Source organism: Schistocerca nitens, chromosome 6 (assembly GCF_023898315.1).
Source record: "Schistocerca nitens isolate TAMUIC-IGC-003100 chromosome 6, iqSchNite1.1, whole genome shotgun sequence".
In the NCBI taxonomy this organism is placed as follows: domain Eukaryota; kingdom Metazoa; phylum Arthropoda; class Insecta; order Orthoptera; family Acrididae; genus Schistocerca; species Schistocerca nitens.
The window spans coordinates 767,245,810-767,255,649 of NC_064619.1; positions in this window are offsets into that span (position 1 = coordinate 767,245,810).

Genomic DNA, 9,840 nt, shown 5'->3' on the forward strand with positions numbered 1-9,840 from the left:
AAACTGAGTCTTCCTACTGTCTATGTTTTGAGCGTTTCCTGTGTCACCAGTTTTACATTCCGATGCACTTCTGCATGTTTACTGTACCCTTGGACATTCACGGTGACGATGAAACACAGAAATTGCAACGGAATTAAATATAAGAGACACCATGCCGACATAAGTATAGGAAGACTGAGTCTTCCTACCGTCTATGTTTTGAGCGTCTTTTGTGTCACCAGATTTATATTCCGATGTACCTCTGCAGGTATACTGTTTCCCTTCGACTTTCCCATTGACGATGAAACACAGAAATTGCATCGGAATTACACAATGTCGACTTAAGTACAGGAAGAGTGTGTCTTTATATTGTCTATGCTTCGAGCATTTCCTGTGTCACCAGTTTTACATTCCGATGCACCTCTGCTGGTTTACTGTATCCGTTGGACCTTCCATTGACGATGAAACACAGACATTGCAACGGAATTAAATATAAGAGACACAACGCCGACTTAAGTACAAGAAAACTGAGTCTTCTTACGGTCTATGATTTGAGCGTTTCCTGTGTCACCAGTTTTACATTCCAATGCACCTCTGCAGGTTTACTGTATCCCTTGGACCTTCCCATTGACGAAAAAACACAAAAATTGCATCGGAATTAAATATAAGAGACACAACGCCAACTTAAGTACCAGAAAACTGAGTCTTCCTAAGGTCTATGTTTTGAGTGTTTCCCGTGTCACCAGTTCTACATTCCGATCCACCTCTGCAGGTTTACTGTATCCATTGGACCTTCCCATTGATGATGAAACACATAAATTGCATCAGAATTAAATATAAGAGACACCATGCCGACATAAGTATAGGAAGACTGAGTCTTCCTACTGTCTATGTTTGAGCGTGTCCTGTGTAAACAGTTTTACATTCCGATGCACCTCTGCAGGTTTACTGTATCCCCTGGACCATCCCATTGGCGATGAAACACAGAAATGGCATCGGAATTAAATATAAGAGACACAATGACGTCTTAAGTACAGGAAGACAGAGTCTTCCTACTGTCTATGTTTTGAGCGTTTCCTGTGTCACCAGTTTTAGATTCCGATGCACTTCTGCATGTTTACTGAATCCCTTGGACATTCACAGTGACGATGAAACACAGAAATTGCATCGGAATTATATATAAGAGACACAATGCCGACTTAAGTACAGGAAGACTGATTCTTCCTACTATGTTTCGAGCGTCTTTTGTGTCACCAGATTTATATTCCGATGCACCTCTGCAGGTATAATGTCTCCCTTCGACTCTCCCATTGACGATGAAACACAGAAATTGCATCGGAATTACACAATGTCGACTTAAGTACAGGAAGACTGAGTCTTCCTACTCTCTATGCTTTGAGCGTCACCTGTGTCACCAGTTATACATTCCGATGCACCTCTGCAGGTATACTGTTTCCCTTCGACTATCCCATTGACGATGAAACACAGAAATTGCATCGGAATTAAATAGAAGAGACACAACGACGACTTAAGTACAAGAAAACTGAGTCATCTTACGGTCTATGTTTTGAGCGGTTCCAGTGTCACCAGTTTTACATTCCGATGCCCCTCAGCAGGTTTACTGTGTCCCTTGGACCTTCCCAATGGCGATGAAACACAGAAATTGCATCGGAATTAAATATAAGAGACACAATGACGTCTTAAGTACAGGAAGACTGAGTCTTCCTACTGTCTATGTTTTGAGCGTTTCCTGTATCACCAGTTTTACATTCCGATGCACTTCTGCATGTTTACTGTATCCCTTGGACTTTCACAGTGACCATGAAACACAGAAATTGCATCGGAATTAAATATAAGAGACACAATGCCGACATAAGTACCGGATGACTGAGTCTTCCTACTGTCTATGTTTTGAGCGTCTCCTGTGTCACCAGTTTTACTTTCCGATGCACCTCTTCTGGTTTACTGTATCCGTTGGACCTTCCATTGACGATGAAACACAGATATTGCATCGGAATTAAATATAAGAGACACAACGCCGACTTAAGTACAAGTAAACTGAGTCTTCTTACGGTCTATGATTTGAGCGTTTCCTGTGTCACCAGTTTTACATTCCAATGCACCTCCGCAGGTTTACTGTATACCTTGGACCTTCCCATTGACGAAAAAACACAAAAATTGCAGCGGAATTAAATATAAGAGACACAACGCCGACTTAAGTACCAGAAAACTGAGTCTTCTTAAGGTCTATGTTTTGAGTGTTTCCCGTGTCGCCAGTTTTACATTCCGATCCACCTCTGCAGGTTTACTGTATCCATTGGACCCTCCCATTGATGATGAAACACAGAAATTGCATCGGAATTAAATATAAGAGACACCATGCCGACATAAGTATAGGAAGACTGAGTCTTCCTACCGTCTTTGTTTTGAGCGTGTCCTGTGTCAACAGTTTTACATTCCGATGTACCTCTGCAGGTTTACTGTATCCCTTGGACCTTCACAGTGACGATGAAACACAGAAATTGCATCGGAATTAAATATAAAAGACACAATGCCGACTTAAATACAAGAAAACCTGAGTCCTCGTAGGTTTTATGTTATGAGCGCTTCCTGTGTCACCAGTTTTACATTCCGGTGCACCTCTGCAGGGTTACTGTATCCCTTGGAGCTTCCCATTGACGATGTAACACAGAAATTGCATCAGAATTAAATAGAAGAGACACAACGACGACTTAAGTACAAGAAAACTGAGTCTTCTTACGGTCTATCTCTTGAGCGTTTCCAGTGTCACCAGTTTTACATTCCGATGCCCCTCAGCAGGTTTACTGTGTCTCTTGGACCATAACAATGGCGATGAAACACAGAAATTGCATCGGAATTAAATATAAGAGACACAATGACGTCTTAAGTACAGGAAGACTGAGTCTTCCTACTGTCTATGTTTTGAGCGTTTCCTGTGTCACCAGTTTTACATTCCGATGAACTTCTGCATGTTTACTGTACCCTTGGACATTCACAGTGACGATGAAACACAGAAATTGCAACGGAATTAAATATAAGAGACACAATGCCGACTTAAGTACAGGAAGACTGAGTCTTCCTACGGTCTATGTTTTGAGCGTCTTTTGTGTCACCAGATTTATATTCCGATGCACCTCTGCAGGTATACTGTTTCCCTTCGACTTTCCCATTGACGATGAAACACAGAAATTGCATCGGAATTACACAATGTCGACTTAAGTACAGGAAGAGTGTGTCTTTATATTGTCTATGCTTTGAGCGTTTCCTGTGTCACCAGTTTTACATTCCGATGCACCTCTGCTGGTTTACTGTATCCGTTGGACCTTCCATTGACGATGAAACACAGACATTGCATCGGAATTAAATATAAGAGACACAACGCCGACTTAAGTACAAGAAAACTGAGTCTTCTTACGGTCTATGATTTGAGCGTTTCCTGTGTCACCAGTTTTACATTCCAATGCACCTCTGCAGGTTTACTGTATCCCTTGGACCTTCCCATTGACGAAAAAACACAAAAATTGCATCGGAATTAAATATAAGAGACACAACGCCAACTTAAGTACCAGAAAACTGAGTCTTCCTAAGGTCTATGTTTTGAGTGTTTCCCGTGTCACCAGTTTTACATTCCGATCCACCTCTGCAGGTTTACTGTATCCATTGGACCTTCCCATTAATGATGAAACACATAAATTGCATCAGAATTAAATATAAGAGACACCATGCCGACATAAGTATAGGAAGACTGAGTCTTCCTACTGTCTATGTTTGAGCGAGTCCTGTGTAAACAGTTTTACATTCCGATGCACCTCTGCAGGTTTACTGTATCCCCTGGACCTTCCCATTGGCGATGAAACACAGAAATGGCATCGGAATTAAATATAAGAGACACAATGCCGACTGAAGTACAGGAAGACTGAGTCTTCCTACTGTCTATGTTTTGAGCGTTTCCTGTGTCACCAGTTTTAGATTCCGATGCACTTCTGCATGTTTACTGTATCCCTTGGACGTTCACAGTGACGATGAAACACAGAAATTGCATCGGAATTATATATAAGAGACACAATGCCGACTTAAGTACAGGAAGACTGATTCTTCCTACTGTCTATGTTTCGAGCGTCTTTTGTGTCACCCGATTTATATTCCGATGCACCTCTGCAGGTATAATGTTTCCCTTCGACTTTCATATTGACGATGAAACACAGAAATGGTATCGGAATTACACAATGTCGACTTAAGTACAGGAAGAGTGTGTCTTTATATTGTCTATGCTTTGGGCGTTTCCTGTGTCACCAGTTTTACATTCCGATGCACCTCTGCTGGTTTACTGTATCCGTTGGACTTTCCATTGACGATGAAACACAGACATTGCATCGGAATTAAATATAAGAGACACAACGCCGTCTTAAGTACAAGAAAACTGAGTCTTCTTACGGTCTATGATTTGAGCGTTTCCTGTGTCACCAGTTTTACATTCCAATGCACCTCTGCTGGTTTACTGTATGCCTTCGACCTTCCCATTGACAAAAAAACACAAAAATTGCATCGGGATTAAATGTAAGGGACACAACGCCGACTTAAGTACCAGAAAACTGAGTCTTCTTAAGGTCTATGTTTTGAGCGTTTCCCGTGTCACCAGTTTTACATTCCGATCCACCTCTGCAGGTTTACTGTATCCCTTGGACTTTCCCATTGGCGATGAAACACAGAAATGGCATCGGAATTAAATATAAGAGACACAATGCCGACTTAAGTACAGGAAGACTGAGTCTTCCTACTGTCTATGTTTTGGGCGTCTCGTGTGTCACCAGTTTTAAATTCCGATGCACCTCTGCGGGTATACTGTTTCCCTTCGACTTTCCCATTGACGATGAAACACAGAAATTGCATCGGAATTAAATATAAGAGACACCATGCCGACATAAGAATAGGAAGACTGAGTCTTCCTACTCTCTATGCTTTGAGCGTCACCTGTGTCACCAGTTATACATTCCGATGCACCTCTGCAGGTATACTGTTACACTTCGACTATCCCATTGACGATGAAACACAGAAATTGCATCGGATTTAAATAGAAGAGACACAACGACGACTTAAGTACAAGAAAACTGAGTCATCTTACGGTCTATGTTTTGAGCGGTTCCAGTGTCACCAGTTTTACATTCCGATGCCCCTCAGCAGGTTTACTGTGTCCCTTGGACCTTCCCAATGGCGATGAAACACAGAAATTGCATCGGAATTAAATATAAGAGACACAATGACGTCTTAAGTACAGGAAGACTGAGTCTTCCTACTGTCTATGTTTTGAGCGTTTCCTGTATCACCAGTTTTACATTCCGATGCACTTCTGCATGTTTACTGTATCCCTTGGACCTTCACAGTGACGATGAAACACAGAAATTGCATCGGAATTAAAAATAAGAGACACAATGCCGACATAAGTACCGGATGACTGAGTCTTCCTACTGTCTATGTTTTCAGCGTCTCCTGTGGCACCAGTTTTACATTCCGATGCACTTCTTCTGGTTTACTGTATCCGTTGGACCTTCCATTGACGATGAAACACAGATATTGCATCGGAATTAAATATAAGAGACACAACGCCGACTTAAGTACAAGAAAACTGAGTCTTCTTACGGTCTATGATTTGAGCGTTTCCTGTGTCACCAGTTTTACATTCCAATGCACCTCCGCAGGTTTACTGTATACCTTGGACCTTCCCATTGACGAAAAAACACAAAAATTGCAGCGGAATTAAATATAAGAGACACAACGCCGACTTAAGTACCAGAAAACTGAGTCTTCTTAAGGTCTATGTTTTGAGTGTTTCCCGTGTCGCCAGTTTTACATTCCGATCCACCTCTGCAGGTTTACTGTATCCATTGGACCCGCCCATTGATGATGAAACACAGAAATTGCATCGGAATTAAATATAAGAGACACAATGCCGACTGAAGTACAGGAAGACTGAGTCTTCCTACTGTCTATGTTTTGAGCGTTTCCTGTGTCACCAGTTTTACATTCCGATGCCCCTCAGCAGGTTTACTGTGTCCCTTGGACCTTCCCAATGGCGATGAAACATAGAAATTGCATCGGAATTAAATATAAGAGACACAATGACGTCTTAAGTACAGGAAGACAGAGTCTTCCTACTGTCTATGTTTTGAGCGTTTCCTGTGTCACCAGTTTTAGATTCCGATGCACTTCTGCATGTTTACTGTATCCCTTGGACATTCACAGTGACGATGAAACACAGAAATTGCATCGGAATTATATATAAGAGACACAATGCCGACTTAAGTACAGGAAGACTGATTCTCCCCCCTTGTCAATGTTTCGAGCGTCTTTTGTGTCACCAGATTTATATTCCGATGCACCTCTGCAGGTATAATGTCTCCCTTCGACTTTCCCATTGACGATGAAACACAGAAATTGCATCGGAATTACACAATGTCGACTTAAGTACAGGAAGACTGAGTCTTCCTACTCTCTATGCTTTGAGCCTCACCTGTGTCACCAGTTATACATTCCGATGCACCTCTGCTGGTATACTGTTTCCCTTCGACTATCCCATTGACGATGAAACACAGAAATTGCATCGGAATTAAATAGAAGAGACACAACGACGACTTAAGTACAAGAAAACTGAGTCATCTTACGGTCTATGTTTTGAGCGGTTCCAGTGTCACCAGTTTTACATTCCGATGCCCCTCAGCAGGTTTACTGTGTCCCTTGGACCTTCCCAATGGCGATGATACACAGAAATTGCATCGGAATTAAATATAAGAGACACAATGACGTCTTAAGTACAGGAAGACTGAGTCTTCCTACTGTCTATGTTTTGAGCGTTTCCTGTATCACCAGTTTTACATTCCGATGCACTTCTGCATGTTTACTGTATCCCTTGGACCTTCACAGTGACGATGAAACACAGAAATTGCATCGGAATTAAATATAAGAGACACAATGCCGACATAAGTACCGGATGACTGAGTCTTCCTACTGTCTATGTTTTGAGCGTCTCCTGTGTCACCAGTTTTACTTTCCGATGCACCTCTTCTGGTTTACTGTATCCGTTGGACCTTCCATTGACGATGAAACACAGATATTGCATCGGAATTAAATATAAGAGACACAACGCCGACTTAAGTACAAGTAAACTGAGTCTTCTTACGGTCTATGATTTGAGCGTTTCCTGTGTCACCAGTTTTACATTCCAATACACCTCCGCAGGTTTACTGTATACCTTGGACCTTCCCATTGACGAAAAAACACAAAAATTGCAGCGGAATTAAATATAAGAGACACAACGCCGACTTAAGTACCAGAAAACTGAGTCTTCTTAAGGTCTATGTTTTGAGTGTTTCCCGTGTCGCCAGTTTTACATTCCGATCCACCTCTGCAGGTTTACTGTATCCATTGGACCCTCCCATTGATGATGAAACACAGAAATTGCATCGGAATTAAATATAAGAGACACCATGCCGACATAAGTATAGGAAGACTGAGTCTTCTTACCGTCTATGTTTTGAGGGTGTCCTGTGTCAACAGTTTTACATTCCGATGCACCTCTGCAGGTTTACTGTATCCCTTGGACGTTCCCATTGGCGATGAAACACAGAAATGGCATCGGAATTAAATAAAAGAGACACAATGCCGACTTAAGAACAGGAAGGCTGAGTCTTCCTACTGTCTACGTTTTGAGCATTTCCTGTGTCATCAGTTTTACATTTTGATGCTCCTCTGCAAGTTTACTGTATCCCTTGCATCTTCACAGTGATGGTGAAACACAGAAATTGCATCGGAATTAAATATAAGAGACACAATGCCGACTTAAGAACAAGAAAACTGAGACTTCTTACGCTCTATAATTTGAACGCTTCCTGTGTCACCAGTTTTACATTCCGATGCACCTCTGCGGGTTTACTGTATCCCTTGCACCTTCCCATTGACATTGAAACACAGAAATTACATCGTAAGTAAATATAATAGACACAATGCCGACATAAGTACAGGAAAACTGAGTCTTCCTACTGTCTATGTTTTGAGCGTTTCCGGTGTCACCAGTTTTACATTCCGATGTACCTCTGCAGGTTTACTGTATCCCTTGGACCTTCACAGTGACGATGAAACACAGAAATTGCATCGGAATTAAATATAAAAGACACAATGCCGACTTAAATACAAGAAAACCTGAGTCCTCGTAGGTTTTATGTTATGAGCGCTTCCTGTGTCACCAGTTTTAAATTCCGGTGCACCTCTGCAGGGTTACTGTATCCCTTGGAGGTTCCCATTGACGATGTAACACAGAAATTGCATCAGAATTAAATAGAAGAGACACAACGACGACTTAAGTACAAGAAAACTGAGTCTTCTTACGGTCTATGTCTTGAGCGTTTCCAGTGTCACCAGTTTTACATTCCGATGCCCCTCAGCAGGTTTACTGTGTCCCTTGGACCTTCCCAATGGCGATGAAACACAGAAATTGCATCGGAATTAAATATAAGAGACACAATGACGTCTTAAGTACAGGAAGACTGAGTCTTCCTACTGTCTATGTTTGAGCGAGTCCTGTGTAAACAGTTTTACATTCCGATGCACCTCTGCAGGTTTACTGTATCTCCTGGACCTTCCCATTGGCGATGAAACACAGAAATGGCATCGGAATTAAATATAAGAGACACAATGCCGACTGAAGTACAGGAAGACTGGGTCTTCCTACTGTCTATGATTTGAGCGTTTCCTGTGTCACCAGTTTTACATTCCTTTGCCCCTCAGCAGGTTTACTGTGTCCCTTGGACCTTCCCAATGGCGATGAAGCATAGAAATTGCATCGGAATTAAATATAAGAGACACAATGACGTCTTAAGAACAGGAAGACAGAGTCTTCCTACAGTCTATGTTTTGAGCGTTCCTGTGTCACCAGTTTTAGATTCCGATGCACTTCTGCATGTTTACTGTATCCCTTGGACGTATACAGTGACGATGAAACACAGAAATTGCATCGGAATTATATATAAGAGACACAATGCCGACTTAAGTACAGGAAGACTGATTCTTCCTACTGTCTATGTTTCGAGCGTCTTTTGTGTCACCCGATTTATATTCCGATGCACCTCTGCAGGTATAATGTCTCCCTTCGACTTTCATATTGACGATGAAACACAGAAATTGCATCGGAATTACACAATGTCGACTTAAGTACAGGAAGAGTGTGTCTTTATATTGTCTATGCTTTGAGCGTTTCCTGTGTATCCAGTTTTACATTCCGATGCACCTCTGCTGGTTTACTGTATCCGTTGGACCTTCCATTGACGATGAAACACAGACATTGCATCGGAATTAAATATAAGAGACACAACGCCGTCTTAAGTACAAGAAAACTGAGTCTTCTTACGGTCTATGATTTGAGCGTTTCCTGTGTCACCAGTTTTACATTCCAATGCACCTCTGCTGGTTTACTGTATGCCTTCGACCTTCCCATTGACGTAAAAACACAAAAATTGCATCGGAATTAAATGTAAGAGACACAACGCCGACTTAAGAACCAGAAAACTGAGTCTTCTTAAGGTCTATGTTTTGAGCGTTTCCCGTGTCACCAGTTTTACATTCCGATCCACCTCTGCAGGTTTACTGTATCCCTTGGACTTTCCCATTGGCGATGAAACACAGAAATGGCATCGGAATTAAATATAAGAGACACAATGCCGACTTAAGTACAGGAAGACTGAGTCTTCCCACTGTCTATGTTTTGGGCGTCTCGTGTGTCACCAGTTTTAAATTCCGATGCACCTCTGCAGGTATACTGTTACCCTTCGACTATCCCATTGACGATGAAAC